Below are 17,742 nucleotides of genomic sequence, written 5' to 3'. Positions count from 1 at the left end.
ACTGGAGACTCGGACAGACTTGCTGATGCAGCCTCAGCTCTGTGGCTTCTTCCTTCTTGCTTTTATGTTGAAGCTCTGGGAAGGGAGCCAGGACATTTGATGATGTTTGTTTCGGCAGATACTCCACTCCCCTTTTTCCCTTCGAGATCAGATTATCATGTGTTGGTGGCAGCAAGAAACAGAGTGTTGATGACAGGTAAGGGACTGCTGGGGGCACGCCGGGACAATGAATGCATGCCTGACTTTGTCCAGCCGGTGGGTCGCGTTGCCCCTGGCCCTGATTGAAGGCGCTTTGTCCTGGGACTGGTGAGCTGTCATGCCCTCTTCCTGTTCTCCTTTTCCTGTTTCTGCTTCAGGTGGCCTTTTATTTGAGCAATAAACAGTGTTGGAGGATCTAAATGAGACTTCTCTAGCCTTGATAAAAAATACAGAATAACAGAGACCTCCTTAGCCCTTTGGTTTCAGTGACTTGCCAGTATTCCCCTGGGGCTGCATAAGCATTGTTCTGTCCTGTCTGATTTTTTTTTTTTTTTTTTTTTTTGCCACCTTTGCAAGTTTAGCAGCCTCTTTGGGCCTCAACTTCCTTGACTGTAAAATGGTTATACAGGGTTGTGAAGATGTAAAAAACAATCCATCCAAAGCCCTGCACGCGGCACCTGACACATAGTAGGTGCTCATTAAATGTGGACTGTCTTTACCTGAGTTACTCTACAGTGTACCCAGTCACCCAGGGGCTGGAAGGCCCGAATAATGCTCTAGCTTCAAATTCAGACACTTGAGAGGTGCATGTCAGGGTAGGTACCCCACGGAACCGTTCTAAGGCCAGCACTCAGATTTATCCCAGTTTGCATTTAAAGAGGCGGGGGCCGGAGTGGGTTTCTTTACCCTTTTTGTTCTCTCCACCCTCAGTGATCTTCATCTGTCCTCATACCCATTTAGCATCTGATCCTGAAATGTACCCACTGCACCCAGTTTCATAAAGACAGATATCAAAGAAATGTGATTGGGGGAGAGAAAAAAAGGTGAGCAATCAGGGATAATGAAACAGATTGGTGATTGTCAAATTCCTTTTTCTCAATAAGCTCCTTGGCAGTCTCTCTCTCTCTCTCTCTCTCTCTCTTTCTCTCTCTCTCCCCCTTTCTCTCTCTCTGGCTTCAGATTCTTTGTGCCTCACAGCCAGTTTTTAAGTGAATGATGTAAAGTCAAAGATTTATGGAGCGCTCACAATGCTCCTGCCCCTGGCTCCTGCCCTCTGCCTCACCTCTCTCTTCCCAGACTGAAGTTGCAGCTCTTCCTCTTTCAGAAGACTCCTTTCAATGCCTCCTCAATTGCATTGTCCTTCTCTAGGGGATCTACTGGTGAAATAAGGAGGACCCTCAGTACTTCCTGACTACGTTTCTGTAAAACACAGAGCCCCATAATCCCCATTCATCAGAGCTGTTTTTTTCCACAGCTCTGGTTCATAAGAAGTGGGATGGGGGTGGGGAGTGCAGGATGAGGGGTAAATAGTGAAGAAAAGGCAGAAGTGGCAGAGGCTGACCCTCCCCAGTGATGGGGCTTCTAACAGACCAATTGGCAGCCCCAAGCCAGCCAACCAGGCTGTAGGGAAGGCACCTAGGGGATACCCTAAATATGACCTCATGCCCATGGTTGGGTCAGCCAAGGTTACACATAGCCTCTTTTGCTGCAAATCAAGGAAGTGAGAGCAGGAAGGTAAACCTAACATGCACCTCTTCTCCCCACATGCAGCTTCTGGATCAGACCTTTCCAATTCTTAATGGCATAGAAAAACCACCTTGCTGGTGCCTGGGAACTTTTTAACTTGGGAGGAATGGCAGTACTTATAATGGACTTACATTACAGGTGCTTTTATTTTCAATCACTAAATCTTGCTGACTCCCCCACACTCCCAGCNGTGGCAGGTAAGGGCGGGGGGGGGAATGGTACATGCCTGAGGAATAGCTGTTCAGCTATGAGATCTAGGAGTAGGGTGGCCACGTGGCATAGGGAAGGGTGATTTTGTATCTAAGAGGGCATGATAGAAAGGACAGAGTGCGGAGGGGTACAGCGAAGGAAGAGGTCAAAAGGGAACAGGAGAATTAAAGTACCTAACAGACAAAGACGACAAGGAAGAAAGGAAGAGAGGGCCGAGAAATGCAAGAGGAGACTGAGAGAGGAGGTTGCTGCCCAGACACTGCTGAGAAGAGAGACCTATTCAGGGAGCCTCTGCCACTTGGCCATTGTGGGATTCCAGAAGGGACTCATTAGGGCCTGTCACATGGGCTGCATTGTCTCCAGACAACAGTTCCGCCAGACGATCCCAGCGCGGGCTGTGCCGCCAGGGCAGCTGTCCGTCTGCTGGGCTCAGTCTCCTGTGGCTGTGTGGGGAGCTGCTCCCCGAATTGTCTCAGTTACCAAATGACAGCCCCAGAGGAAAGCAGGCCCCTTGCCCTTGGCTGATGTGGCGCTAAATTCCGGAGCCTGCAGCCACCTTGGGGAGGGGTCTGTTAAAACTGCACATAGAACCGATTTCATTTGTGTAGACCCCAGAATCTCTCACCTCAGAGTATAGAAATTAAATCCCGTGTCTATCAATGGAAAGACTTTATGTACACTTGCTGCAAGGGTGTCCAAGGTGAGTGAGAATCAGCTCCCGCTCTGAATAACTTACTGCCTCCAGTGGAGAGGAGCCAGCTCTCAGATTGCTGTCCACAGCACCTCACCAGAACCTGTCACAGTGGCAGAACCTGCCGGGAAGCTTCCTTTGTGCCTCAGGAGACAAGGGGAAATCGATGTATCAGGGAACACCTGCACAGAGAGTGGCAGCCACCATTCTCAAGCGTTGCTCTGCTTCAGGCTGTGGAAAGCACCAGGTGAGGGTCAAAGGAAAGGTCTGTCATTTACCCACTTGGGGTTGCAATCACAGAATCTTAGGAGCTAGGGGTTCCTCTAGGGTCACCTATTAGTTCCCAATTTCTGGAATTGGTCTCCCTCTGTGATGAAGCCTTCCATAGTCTGTGTTGAAATGTGAACATTAAGCTCAGGTAATGGATTTCTCCAAATTTCTCTAAAGGACTTTCCTTAGTATTCCAAGGTTGTGTCTCTTCTACTTTTTTTTAGTGTTGAAATGTGCTTTCTTTTTAAGGTGAGAGTAGATGGTGATGCTTAACAAACATTCTTATTTGGCAATATAAAGAATTTTAGTAAACGTTCAATAAATTGGTCTCATCCAAAGTTTAGGAATCATTTGCTCACATCCAACCCCTTTCTCAGGTAGATAATGTGAGACATAAGCCCACCGACCCAATCAAAGGAGGGACGTGGAGACTCAGAGCACAGTGAGGGGAGGCTGTAATCAACGTTCTTGCAAGAGCAGGTGTCTGATGGACAGGCACACAGGGGGCAGTTACAGCAGACAATTTATCTCCTAGCCTACAAGTCCCTCCTCTGGTTCCTCATTGGCTGAGTACTACAGAGGTTACAGGCTTAAGGGGAAGTTGTCTATGCCCATGTAAGGCCAAAAGTAGTCTGATTGGAACAAATGTACATTCCCTGAGGTGACCCAGAGACATTCAGTCCCTCCTTTGTTCTTTGGCGCATGCTCATTGCAAAGCCCACAAAAATAAGCCCAAGAAATGGAAAGCGGAAGAACCAGGAATGAAGTGTTTCAAAGTTTGGGACTCAACTGTGGCGGGGTCGGGGAAGGGAGAAGTTTCCTACATATTTCCAATAGGTTGTAGACCTACTGTTAGCTAGACAGCACAGCTTTTATTTGGTATTTCTGAACATGAATCATCTCCTTACTTCTCACAGATAAGGAAACTGAGGTCCAACAACTCAGAGGGCTTCTCCAAGGTCATGGGGCAGGTCAGCAGCCTCTGCCGTGCCGGGCCTGTTTTCATCAGGTTCCCCATTGTAAGGGATTTTGTGCTGCGGGGGCCAGCGGGGGTACGTGTGAGGAACACTGTGTGGTCCCTGCAGGTGCGATGGCCTCCTCCTGCCGAATCTTCGCCTCTGTCTTTGGGTTTGAGTCCTTCCTTCTCTTCTTTTTTTTTTTTAAATTTTATTTATTTATTTATTTTATTTCTAGGAGAGAGACAGCGTAAGCAGGGGAGGGTCAGAGAGAGAGGGAGTCACAGACGGAAACAGGCTCCAGGCTCTGAGCTGGCAGTCAGCACAGAGCCCGACGCGGGGCTCGAACCCACGAACCGTGAGATCATGACCTAAGCGAAAGTCGGACGCTTAACCGACTAAGCCACCCAGGCGCCCCTCCTTCCTTCTCTTCTAACCAGCTGCTACCGGCTCTGGATCTCTGCATTCGCAGCTTCGCTTGGTGCACCTTGCCTCCCCTTACGAACAGGACAGCAGCCACACTCCCCTTCACATCCCTGAGAGCTGGCCTCCTCCACAAAGTCACCCCTGAGGAGCAGAGATGAAACTCCTACTCAGCAGTGCTCCCAGGTCCGACCTGCATTAGATGTGCTTTGTGCCACACTCACTGGCTCATAAATTCTGTATTTATCTGGCTTAGCTTTGTGCTCACCTGATCTAAATTAAACTTCCTGAGGGAAAAACCGTTTCTTCTCTTTGTTCTCACTCTCCACCCCTTTGGGCCTATTATCTCTAACAATGCAATGCACTCTGTTCCGAGTTCCATAAAGGTCAGGTAGGTTGAGTAATAGGGCAGACTGGAACTGGGAAGCGAGGGAGGAGAGGAGAAGCGAATGGTGCAGGGGGGGGGTGCTTGAAGCAAAGCTTGAGGTGAAAGAGGAAGCCCTAGTCCCAGCAAACCTCAGAGCTGAAAGCGGCCCCACGGTCAGTCCCAGGAAAGGGCTGCATTGGGAAGGTCCTAGCTTCTCACACTTCTGAACACAGAGCAGGGAATTTGAAGCCCCCAGAAAGTCAGAGAAAGGCTGGTAAAGAGGGGGGAAGCCTCTTTCGTTTTCTGGAACCTGCCCAGCTTCCTCTCTCTGGCAAGCTACTGAACAGGGGAGTGGATTCATCTAGCTCCTATGTAAAAACAATGATCCCTCCCCCTGGGCATTATTCTGTCTGGGGTGGGTGGGTGGTGGTGGGGGGAACCCAGGCCAGTTTTGTGTTTACCGAAAGGAGGGTGAGGCTCAGCCTAAAACAGAAGTTACATTTCGCCTCTGGGCAAAAAAACAAAAGTAAAAAAGAAGAGCAAAGAGCACGCCCCACTCTGAGGCCTCAATCCTGGCCAGCTTAAAGGGCTCTCAGCCCAGTTTGCCGATCAATGAATGATCTGCATAGATCATTCAGCTTGAAATGGGGCCCATTCAGGCCTTTGTGCTGTGGCCAGGGGTACCGCCCTTCTCTGCTGACAGATTCTGCTAGAAGTGGGCCATACTATCTTCTGGAATAAAAGTGCAGAGAGAGAAGGAGGAGAGAACACTCATTGCAGAAGCAAATGTTAGCTAGAGAATTTTATTATGGAGTTGCTTAAGAGCGGTGATCTGGTCTGGAGCCAGGGCTCGAAGCTTGCTTGGTACTTTACCTGAGGCTGAGAAAGTGTCAATTGTCCAAATTAAAGAATATGAAGGAAGTGCCCCCGCCCTCATTGCCTCCTGGCCAGTAAGTCCTATTCAGGACAACTTGTTTATCCTGGGTTTTGTACTAAAGGACAGTAGTCTGGATTTTCAGAAATAAAAACCAAATTTTTTACATTCCAGTACCCATTAGGTAACAAGATATGATGGATTTTGGAATCAGGCAGGCGTTGGCTCAAATACTAAAGTTAGGGAATTTGGTCAAGGTCACTGCTATGATTTAGCTTTGTGAGCTTGGACAGTTGCCTAGCCTCTTTGAGACTCAGCTTGCACATCTGTGGAGTGGAGATAGAGAATAATATTACAGCTGGAGATAATGTAAGGCATTACATAACCAGGCACATGAAAGACCCGGTGCTTAGTAGGTTCTCAGAGGGGCTTGTTCCTCCCTGCCTCCTGCTATCTACCTGGCTATAATCAGACTTCTGGGAGAGGAGCCTAAAGAGATACTTAATTCTCTCATTTCAAAAGTTGTATACTCCTTGTCACTATGTCTTGTCCCCAGGCAGCTGAGTGAATGCTATCATCATTAGAGCTCATTTATCCCACCGCTAATCTGTTTAAGGGTGGCTTGATGTTCTAGAAAGACAGAGAATCAGAATCTAGACAATAGGCTCTGTTCTTGGTCCACCGCTTACTAGTTACCTGGTCTCAGAGACATGATGGACTCTCTGGATAGGAAGGGACCTTCAGTATCCTGTCCTCCCACCACACATCTGAAGCTTGACCCTCACTCTCTATACCTCCCTCCCACCCGCATCATCCCTCATGAAGTGGTTGTTCAGCTTCTACAGGGATGACTCAATGCTCGAAACATATTGCTGTATCTTTAGACAATTCCAGCGATGATCTGACAAAACTGATAATGTTTTCTCTCTCTGTTCAAGTGAAATTTGTCTTCCAGATGTTTCTTCCTATTCATCATAGTTCTATCGTTTAGGGCCATAAAGAAAAATGGACTTCCTCTCTCCCCCGTGACAGTCTTCTTATATTAAAGATAATGATCATGTCTACCTGAGGTTTCTCATCTCCAGCCTCGCAGATTGTCTTTGTTTCCTTGTCATTCCTGTTCTCCTCCTCTGAGCTCCCCCAGATATGAGTTCCCTTAAGTCTGGGATAGTTGTTCCTCACTTAAATGATCACAGTGAGGTTTTAACAGTGAAAGGTGCCCTTAGATTCAGGATGTGATGAATTAATATTTGGTGGTGAACAAATAGATGGGAAGTATGTGGAAGCACCGTGTGAACCGTAAGATGCTCACGGTGCTAGTCAGCTCGGTGCCCATAACAAAGTATCACAGACTGGGGGGCGTAGACAACAGAACTTAATTTTCTCACAATTCTGGAGGCCGGAGGTCCCAGATCAAAGTGTTGGCAGATCTGGTTTCTTCTGGGGCCTCTCTCCTTGGCTTGCAGATGGCCACCTTCTTGTGGCCTCACATGGTTATCTGCGGGTCTGTGTTGTCTGTGTCCTAATCTCTTCTTGTAAGGACATGAGTCATATTGGATGAGGGCCTACCCTATAGATTTCATTTTAACTTACTTACCTCTTTAAAGACTTTATCTCCAAATACGGTTGCATTCTGAGGTGTTGGGAGTTAGGGCTTCAACATAAGAATTTAGGGGGAGCACCGTTCAGCCCATAACACTCGCCAGTATATTGTTAGCAATTTTATTTGTTGTGACACTGGTCAGAGATGGTATCTGTGTGCTGTGGGGGAGAGTGGTGGAGCCCTTTGCATATGAGAAATGAGATATTGCAGGCCCATTTTAATAAGTACATATATTTGAATAAGTCATATATTCACATGTTTCAAAATTCAAAAAGTCACCAAAGAGAAAACACGAATGGACATGAAACCTAAGAAGGTGCTCTCAATGTCACCAGTAACCAGAGAAATGTAGATTGAGCTCATAATATCACAACACTTTACACCCACTAGATTGGCAAACAATTCAGTCTATTAATATCAAGTGTTGGTGAGAAGGCAGAGAAACAAAATCCCTTCATGTGGCTGGAGGGAATGTAAATTTGGAAAGCATTTGGCAAATGGTCATCGAGCTGAGGGTGTATCTACCCAGGGGCCCAGCTGGATCACTGTGGGGATCAAACCCTAGAGAATCTTGCACATGTGCACCAAGAGGCAGGCCTAAGACAGTTCATCGCCGCAAAAATGAGTGACAAGCTGATGTCTAATGCCAGGAAAATGGATACATAAAGTGGGTATATTCAATGGAATGCTAAGTAACAATGAAAATGCATGAATGAATGTTGTAAGCATCAGCATGGATGAGCTTTGACTATGGTGAGGGAAATTAGCCAGTCACAGAAACATACATACAGTGCGACACAAGTAAAGTGAAATAATGTATTACTTTGGGATCATGCTTTTGTGATTGCATCTAAAGACAAACAGGACTGAGGGCAGTAGGATGGTGGCTGCCTCCGTGGACGTGCAGAAGTCTCAACACTGTTGGTAATGTTCCATTCCCTGTGCTAGATGGTGGATCCACAGGGCAGAATTATTTATTATTCTATCTCACTAGATACATTCATTTCAGGTATTTTTTTGTATATATGAAATAATTCATTATAATAAAAGCTTTCAAAGTTCAAAAGGTAGAAAAAGGTATATAATGAGAATCTTTCTGTGAGGCAACTAATATTTTTAGGTTTTTGTGCATCGTTCAGAGATCATGTATATTTGCAGAGATGGTTGTATTTACAAAGGTAAGTTACATTTGACAGCAAAACGTGTGTGTGTGTGTGTGTGTGTGTGTGCGCACGCGGTGCGTGCACGTTCTAGTTCCCCTCCTTTTTATACAATGGTAACATTTCTGCAAGCTCCCTTTAAGCAATGCTACCATTAGATAGAAAAAGGTCAGGGTAAGTAGAAAGTCTGAGAAAGAAAAAGATGGACTTGTCTGTCTGTTCAGGAGGTTGGATTTAAAAATCAAAGACAGAGGAGCGCCTGGGTGGCTCAGTCAGTTAAGCATCTGACTCTTGGTTTCGGCTCGGTCATGATCTCACTGGTAATGAGTTTGAGCCCTGAGTCAGGGTCTGCACTGATAGTGTGGAGCCTGCTTGGGATTCTCTCTCTCCCTCTCTCTCTGCCCCTCCCCTGCTTATGCACACAGGTGTGTGCATGCTCTCTCTCAAAAATAAATAAACTTAAAAAAAAACCTACATTTAAAAATCAAGGACAGAATTGTCAGTCATGAGTAAAGAGAGGGTTCGGATAGCAGAAGTTCAGCTTTGTAGCCAAGGCTGATGAGACATGGAATTTGGACCTGTTTAAATCACAGGGCAAAGAGTCCAGTCACCTCCTGATTGAATCAACAGAAGGGCAGGGGCAAGCAATTCTCCCTTCTTGATAATGAGACCCCCTGGGTTATAAGTATCTTGGGCAAACAACACAGATGGGAAGAAATAAGGAGAGGGCAGGTGTGTGACCAAATAAAAGCAGAGGCAAATACATCAAGAGACAATAAAGTATCAACACGAAATATATGTCAAGCATATGACTGGCATTAGGGCAGACTGGCAAACAGGAAAGAACGGGAAAGGTTCCCACACAGAAGCCAGGAGAGGAGGCAAAATCTTGGCCTTGTAGCTGGGAGTGGTGGACAAGGCTGAGTGCCCACTGAGGTGGAAGGTGGGTGAGGAACACCCAGGGAAGTACTAGGTTCAGACAGGGCCAACCCACGGAAGCTGCCAGTAGCTTAGTTGATCTGGGAAGACTTCCCAGAGGAGAGGCTTTCAGGAGCAGCTTGAATGAGGAGCGAAACAGGTTGGTGAACAGATTGAGGGCGGGGGTTTCAGGCACACTGCCGATCCACACTGGCAAAACTCCAGAGGAACACTTGGTTATCATCTTTCTGTTGTGTCTTTCACTCTTTTGTATTTCCTTAAAGATCCCAGAATCTGGCATGGGTGTTTGGTTATATGATAAGCTGTCAAGAGTGGGTGTGCACTCAAAAGCAAATGGAGTCTGTTGGGACCAGTTTCTGGTGCTGGAGGTGAGAGGTAGATGTTCAGCGCCCAGAACAATCGGCCCTGGCAGACACAAGTGGTGTGGCATGATGAACGAGCCCTGGGTGGAGATCAGGAGCCATGGGCTGCAATCCCGGTCAGATACCAACTTTCTCGGGGACTCAGGGAGGTCACAGAATCACACACTCCAGCTTTTCTCAAGGACAAGAAGGGTATGTTGGACTAAATGAGCTGTAAGACTCTCCCCAGTCTAAGCAACTCAGGAATTGACAGCCAAAAGAAGCCAAGTTTCCCAGTTCGACGGAACTGAATATCTCAACAGTCTTGAAGCTTACAGTGTAAACATCATTTGTAATAGTCATGCCTGCCAAGCGCTTTGCACGGATCCTTCCCATATATCATTTTCTCTGCACCTCGTGATGACCCATGAGGCAGGTAGGGCAGATATACAATTAGCCCCATTTTACAAATGGGGAAATTGAGAGCAGACTACCGTGTTCAAAGTCCCAGTGGTAGACCCCCAAGGCTGTCCGCTCCTTCCACTACCCCTCCTAGGAGTGTTACCTGATGTTCAGAGCGTGCCCCATTTTGGCGCTGGGACCAGAGCCTGAAGCTCTGGTGCCAGGTTCGCTCTCCAAGCCTCAACTTCAAGGTCATGCTGAGCCACTTTCAAATCTGAGCACACTACCATTGACTGTGTCCACCTCACCTGGCACACCCCTGCTGCAATTGGGCTGGGGCACGGCATACCCTTTTCCTCCATAAAGATGGGCCCTGAACTGACACTCAGGCCCTGGAGGACCCATCCTCTGGGCTCCTGAAGTTGGTGGCAGGAGCCTGCCTGGCAGCCTCTGGGCTCCAGTGTGAGGGGAGTATCCTTGCTTTTCTCTCAGCCTGGCTTCCTGTCTAGACATCTCGAATGGTCCACTGGATTTAGCATGCTGAGTGTGCCTGCCAGCTCTATCAAACCCACGCAGTTCATGCCCAGTGGCTGCCTCCCCCTCACCGGGGCTGAGTCCTAGCAGGAGTGGCTGGAACCAAAGACTGAGGCTAAGAAATTATATAATGAAGTCACCCAGGGAGGATAAAGATGACAACACCCTTAGAGGCAGTTCAGTATTCTAGAATTTCGTCCTTCTCAGAACCCACACAGGCACTCTCTTTCTCACACACCTGAGGATGGGTTGTCAAGGCAACTTCTCCCAGGACCCAGTATCCACAGTCCCATCCGTCCCCATGGCCACTGCAGCTGACTGTCCCTCAGATTAGCTCTGGGGAGACGTGAGCAGAGACTAGTCTTCTGGAATATCCAGTCCCAAGCCAAGACTCTCTTCCTCTTGGACCCATCCTTGCTGCAGCTTGAGTCTTCCACGTGAGGCAAAGGTGAAAGCAACATTGGTGCCAGCACTATGGGGACGAGGCTGCCAGGCTGGTTTCTGAACAGCCCATGCAGTCTTTACCTGCGTTCCCTGGCTCCTCAGTTGCCCTCAGTGCAGAGTCTTCATAATGGAGGGCAGTGGAAGTGCCTCCCCTTCAGTGACTTGAAATCAGGTTGAGAGAAAAACATCAGAGAAATCCTGATTGAGGGGCATTCTACAAAATACCTGACCTGCACTCCTCATTCTGCCAAGGTCATAAAAGAAGAAAGAGGAGGAGGAGGAGGAGGAGGAAGAAGAAGTGGAGAAGGAGAAGAAGGAGAAGAAGGAAAGTCTGAGCGACTGTCACAACCAAGAGGAGCTTAAAGAGACATTAATATGCCCGGGAGCCATGTGATAGGACAGGATGTGTACTGGACTGGAGCCTGTTATTAACACTAATAAGATCTAAGATGCGCAGAGTTCTCTTATGGTTTCAAAGCACAATTTTTTTAAATTAAAATTTTCTTTAGAGCAGTTTTAGATTTACAGGAAAAAAGCAAAGACAGGACAGAGAGTTTCTGGATACTGACACCTGGTTTCCCCTATTAGGGACATCTTACATTAGTGTGGTGTATTTGTGACAGTTAATGAACCAATGTTGATACATTATTATTAACTAAAGTCCGGACTTTATTCAGATTTCCCTAAAGTCCTTTTTCTGGTCCATGATCTCAGCCAGGATCCCGCATTACATTTTGGCTGTCATCTCTCCTTAGCCTCCTCTTGGCTGCGACAGTTTTCTCAGAATGTCCTTATTTCTGATGAGTTTGGCAGCTTGGGGAATATTGGTCAGGTATTTTGTAGAATATTCCATCAGTTTGTCTGGTGTTTCTCTTATGATGAGACTAGAGTTAGGGGTTTGAGGAGGAAGACCTCAGAAGAAAGTGCCATTGCAGCACATCACACCAAGGGTCCATACTATCGGCATGACTTATCACTGCGAATGTTGACCTTAAACCTTAGACTGAAGCAGTGCTCCCTAGGATTCTCCACTGTCAAATTACTTCAAAGCACAGTTTTTAATATATGATTTCCTTTGATCTGATCTAATCACCTTTGGGACTTTGCATAGCCACTTACTATCTCTAGCCTCTGGCTGCAAAAAGAAGACATGGAGCAGCTCTGAGGTCTGGGCTCCAAGATCTGGATTGTACCCCATTACTGCACTCTGACCTACATAGTAAAAGTGTTAGCCTTAGGCCTGCCCAGGGGAGCATTCCAATCTTCCATGGATAGCTAGGAGCACATAGCTAGGCTGGATGTGGCTCCTACTTTTCTGAGCTTGAAGAAGCATTCTAGAAGCTCCACTAGTAAGCAAGCATGTAGAAGTTGAATGAACAAAATAATAAAGATATTGAGAATGCTAAAGCACAGTTACTAATACAAATGCACATTTACTAAAAGCATAGTTCTGTGCTTGGCGTGATAGGGGACAAAGAAGTATAAGACAAAACCAAAATTTTGTGTGAGAAACAACATGTAAGCTGAAGAACGGTGAAATAACCCATTCTGCCAGCCCTTGAACACCATCTCCTTAATGAAACCTCTTGTGACTCTCTGATCTGGGCATGTTCAGTTTGTCCTCTGAACCCTTCTCATACTGTATTAAGAAATGGCATTAGCACCATGAAGATGGCTAGTATAGCTCTTAGTTTATATGCCATAACCCTGGTCGATAGGGATTCTGCTGTTTATGTCAGGGATTTATCATCAAGACTCACTGACTATGTGCTGAATTGGTCTAGGTCTGAGACCCAAGAAGTGAAAGTCTGGGAGGCAGCCCATGTGCTGAGCTCTGAGACTAGAGAGATCTTGGGTGGCTTTTTAGAGGTGGTAAGCCTGGCAGCATGGCTATAGGACAAGCAGAGGCCTTTCTGCTTCCTTAGATGAGGCAAGTCTCTCCACTCCAGTGCAACCCAGGGCCAGACCCTTACCACTCAGTCCTTCAAGGCTGGTTCCTCACCCCAAACCTTCCATCGACCTCCCCCTCAATCTTGGCTCACACCAGTGTCTCCACCCATCATGTACTTTCTCCTTTCCTGATCACTCCAGCACATGATGACTACCCCTCTTTGACTGTCCACACTAGCACTTCTGGTTTGAAAGCCTTGTTTAGCATCTCACATGCTGCCCTGCACTCTGGGTTAGATTGTGAACTGGCTCCGTGTCTTCTCCTGGCAAGCTGACTCTGGGTCTCCTCGGGCCCCCAGCTCAGCCCTGGCATAGAGCAGCGGACTGATCAACAGTGGCTGAAGGGTTTACTGGTTTCACAGTCTTCAGGGGCTGAAACCGCTCCTTCCCATCTGGCAGTTTATCGTATTTCCAATGCCCAATTGATTCTTCCTGTTTGGTTTCTTGTGCCTCATTACCCTCTGCCCTCCCATTGGTGGGAAGACTGTGCGGAAGGAAACATGACTCCCATTTTTCCAATTATTGCTCCCAAGGAGCCTGGGAACTTGTCCACAAGTGCTTCAATGACACCTACTGCGACTCGGAAAGTGGCATCCTCAGCCTTTCATAAATGAAAGAAAGTTATCTTCTGTGGCTTCAGAAGTAATACTGGGTGTGAATATGTGTGTGTGTGTGTATGACTATTTGTGAATGAGTGTGTGTGAGTGTGTGTGTGTATGTGACGTGTGGGAGTAGGAAATGGGGCGTGTGTGTGCATGTATACAAGCATGTGTGTGCTGTGTGAGGGTGGATGTGTGAGGGGGATTGGTGTGTATATTGCAGTGTGCGTGTGTTTGTGTGGGTGAGTGTACGTGGGCAAATAGGGGTGTGTGTTCATGTAGGTGTATGAGCATGGTGTGCTGTATGTGTACTATATGTATGTGAGAGTGTGAGCGTGTGTATGTTCTGTGTGTGTGTGTGTAAATGTGAGTGTAAGGATGGGCTGCATGTGTGCATGTGTGGGGTGATGAGCCTGTGTGGTACAGGGATGTGTGTTGTATGTGTACGTGCAGGTGTGTACGTAAGGGAGGAAAAGTCCTCCAGACAAATCCTATTGAACTCAAGACTTTGCTTACCCCCACGGGGCAAAGACTGTGTGGCTCTGACCCTCCTTGACTGAAGTCTGGGCCCTTGGCCAGAGCCTTCACCCCCCTTCCCCTCCCAGCCTAAACCTCTCCCGTGAATCGCTGTGCTCCAGAGGTCACTGGGGCATCTTTACAAGAGGTCAGGTCACTGGGGCCTCGTGCAGACTGTCTCAGCTGTGCAGCCCAGCCCGGCCCGGCCCCCTTCTACCAGGGGCAGGACAACCTCTAGGATGCCAGGAAGTGGCTTCCCCATCCAGCCAGACCACATTCCAAACCTTTGGAGTCCCCAGGCCCCCCAGTGAGGGAGAAGAATTTGGCATCAGACCCCAGATGACGAGAAACTGCTGACACAGGCCCGAGGTTGTGCAGGCTCTGCTGGGGTGATGGATGATGAGTTTCCAAGTGAAATCTAATAGAAAGTGCATGCATAATACATCTTTATGGGAGCACATTCCAATTTGCATCCTATTAGCCGCTGAAGTCTCAGAGGCCCAGCACTGCAGCCCCAGCCTTCCTTGGGAAGGACCCTGGAGCAGAGGGTGCCTGTGCCAGCAGAGGCGGGACCTCACTGGGGGAGCAGCGACCACCGCAGGACCTGACGTCCTGGGAGGGGAGTGCTCTCCCTGCGTCTCTGGTGCTGTCAACACCCCCCCCCGCCCCCACCTGACTTGGGGCAGCCCTTCCCGTCCGCTTCTGCCCCTCCACATGTTCTTTACAAATGAGATCAAGAGAGTCGGTCTTCCTGGCATTGCTGTTAATTGATATTCACTGCCCTGCTGCAGGTCAAGAATATGGAGGAATAAGCAGTGCCCTAGTTTCTGTATTGGTAAAGGAGGCTTGAAGAAGAGCAGAGTCCCTCCTGGCAAGGGTTGGGGGCCTCAGGGGTGGCGAGAGGCTTGATGATGCCACAGAGAGCGCTATAAGCTGAGGACCTACGAACAGGCTCAATTCCTGCTCTGCCATTCACTCCTCCACCCACCTGTGTACCTGATGCACTTTACTCACTGAGCCTCAGTTTCCCTGCCTGTGGAAAAGATACTGTTACCTGCCGTGTAGGATTTTTGCGAGTGTGGGAAAGCGTACTCGTGACTTTAGAGTGCTGCGTACTGGGGGTGCTCTTCGGACCTCCAACGGTGGGAGGTGGGGGATGGGGGTACGTGTGAACCTGTGGGCTGGGGTGGGTAGGGGAAGGGAAAGATGGAATATAGACCCTCGTTCTGGAGCCCAGAAATCTGTCTTCTGATTCCTCCACCTTCGATCAGCCTTCAAACTTCTCTGAGGGTTGAGGGGCAGGTTAGACACGAAGCCGAGATTTCTAAAAGGTGGGGGAGGGGCACCTGAGTGGCTCCGTTGGTTAAGCATCTGACTCAGGATCTCAGCTCAGGCCTTGATTTCAGGGTCCAGGATCGTGAGTTGGAGCCCCATGTCAGGCTCTGCACTGGGCGTGGGGCCTACTTAAAAAATAAATAAAATAATTACTTAAAAATTTTTAAAAGGTGGGGCTCAATCTGAGAAGGTAGTTTGGTTTTCCTTTTGGGGCAGAGGAGGGGAGGTCAGTGCCAGTTCAACTTGGAGCTCTTGATATTTTAAGAGCAGGAAAGAATTCTGGAAAAACTGGGAGAGGAGCCAGTCGTGGAGGTGGGTGGAGTGAAATCTGGCCCAGTAGAGGAAGGCCCCAAGCTCTGTGGCCATACAGTGGAGTAACTAACTCTTTCTCACAGTTAACTGGGGACTCCCCAGGCCCCTCAAAATGCATCAGAGGCTTAGGATACAGGCCATACCCCACTACCCTCCTAAGAGGTATCCCCTGGTCCTTAACTGCCACAGGGATATGCTGTGAGCAGGGGTCTCTGTGCTGTAAGACAGAGTCTTCCTGTGGGCACTGCCCAATTCCTGTTTGGTCCTCTGCTTGGCTGGACGCTGGCCTTTCCTCTTCGGCTCTGCAGCTCACTGCCGCCCTGACCCGAGGCCTCAGAGGTTGCACCTGCCCTTCCTGTGGCCAGGTTGATTGACACTCTATAGGCCCCAACTCCTAAATGACTCCCTGTAGTTCATGGAGAGGCACAGGGCTGTCATTAGGTGAGCCAGAACCTAGGGCAAGGTCATCTGGAGGGATGTGTGTGCCACTGGCGATGCGGCCGGGCAGGGTACCGGGTAGGAGGGAGTGCCTATTCTGTTAGCTCTCCCAGCCATACAGATCTCTCTGTCAGGCACCAAGTGAGGTGGAGATTTGGCAAATGTCTAGCAACCTGGGGTCCCAGACACGTGTTTTTCCCTGTCAATTACTGGTATGATGCAGGGGAAGCACATGTAAAGTCATGGAGAATGTCATTTGGATGATATATCCTGACCTGGTCTAAGCACATGCACATGAAGGGATGAATGTCACAGTGTGACTACAGTGATGTACCACGTCACAAAGATTGGCCTGGAAGGTCCTAGAAGGCCTAGCTGGGCTTTAGTTGTTCTCTCCTATAAAATGCTACCTCACCTAGTCCCATAGATTTCTTGGGAGAGTAAAACGAGAGAAACAAAATAGAAATAGACGTATGGAAACAAAAGTACAAACGTGATCAAAGGTCCAGTAGTGCTTTAAAAGTACTGTATATACCGTAGGGGTGCCCGGGTGGCTCAGTTGGTTAAGCATCCGACTCTTGATGTCAGTTCAGGTCATGATCTCACAGTTCATGGGTTTGAGCCCCATGTCGGGGATCTACACTGACAGTGCAGAGCCTACTTGGGATTCTCTGTCTCCCACTCTCTCTGCCCCTCCCCTGCCCGCTGTCTGTCTCTAAATACGAATAAACTTTCAAAAAAATAAATAAAACAACAAAAGTACTGTGTATACTGTAAAGTATTCAAGTAGAACATTACTGTGTTTACATAACTTATTATAGCAGCTCTGCTGTATTAGCTAAGAATGTGAAAATAATCTGTTGTTGGGACAGGAGTGTCATACTGATATGGCAATTGTCTCCGTGTACTGTTTTTTGAATCGATGCCAAAGTGTGGTAGGCCCTGACACCTGAACGATGGATGGGCCGTGAGTGTCTGGGTACCTCTCCGGTTTCCAGAGGGAATAGCAGATTTTACCACACGAGCTTCTCACATTCCACATCTACTCTACTCTAGAGCCATTCTACCGGGGACACACAGAGTTTCATTTTTCTAAATCAGTTTTGTGATGTTTCTACCAAGACTTTTGTGCTTCTGTCAATAACTTCCGCAGTAATTATTCATTTTCTCCAACAGACAGACTGTTTGCTCCATTGGACAGGATCTGTTCATGGGCTGTTACAGCTTAATCCTGGTACCTTTTGCAGTGGTTATTTTCCAAAGCATTCTTCAGCATGCGCTATCATATTGCACCATCCACTTATCAGCCCACACTGGAGGGCTGACCGCTGCTGTGTAATCATTATATACCTGTTGCATGATCTGTGGCGGACAGGGTGCATGCCCCTCAATTATACCTTCCCTCCTTTCCTCGCTTGGTGGGTACGGAGCAAGTTTTCATTTCTTTTGTGCCTGTCATAATGTTTACTGGTGAATGCATGATCCTGGATCAACTAAACAAATTTTCAATCCAGACCAAACACCTCACTTTATTTTAGTCACCAGTCAGACATTACTGTATCCATATGATTTTTGCCTCAGCCGCTTCAATAGGTACCTGAAGGTTCGGTTGTGCTGTTTATATTTGCCAGAGTCTCTTCCCCCCCCATTTTT

The sequence above is a fragment of the Crocuta crocuta genome, unplaced genomic scaffold (genome assembly GCF_008692635.1).
Source record: "Crocuta crocuta isolate KB4526 unplaced genomic scaffold, BGI_CrCroc_1.0 scaffold698, whole genome shotgun sequence".
Classification (NCBI taxonomy): Eukaryota; Metazoa; Chordata; class Mammalia; order Carnivora; family Hyaenidae; genus Crocuta; species Crocuta crocuta.
Note: the sequence above shows the minus strand (reverse complement) of the source record.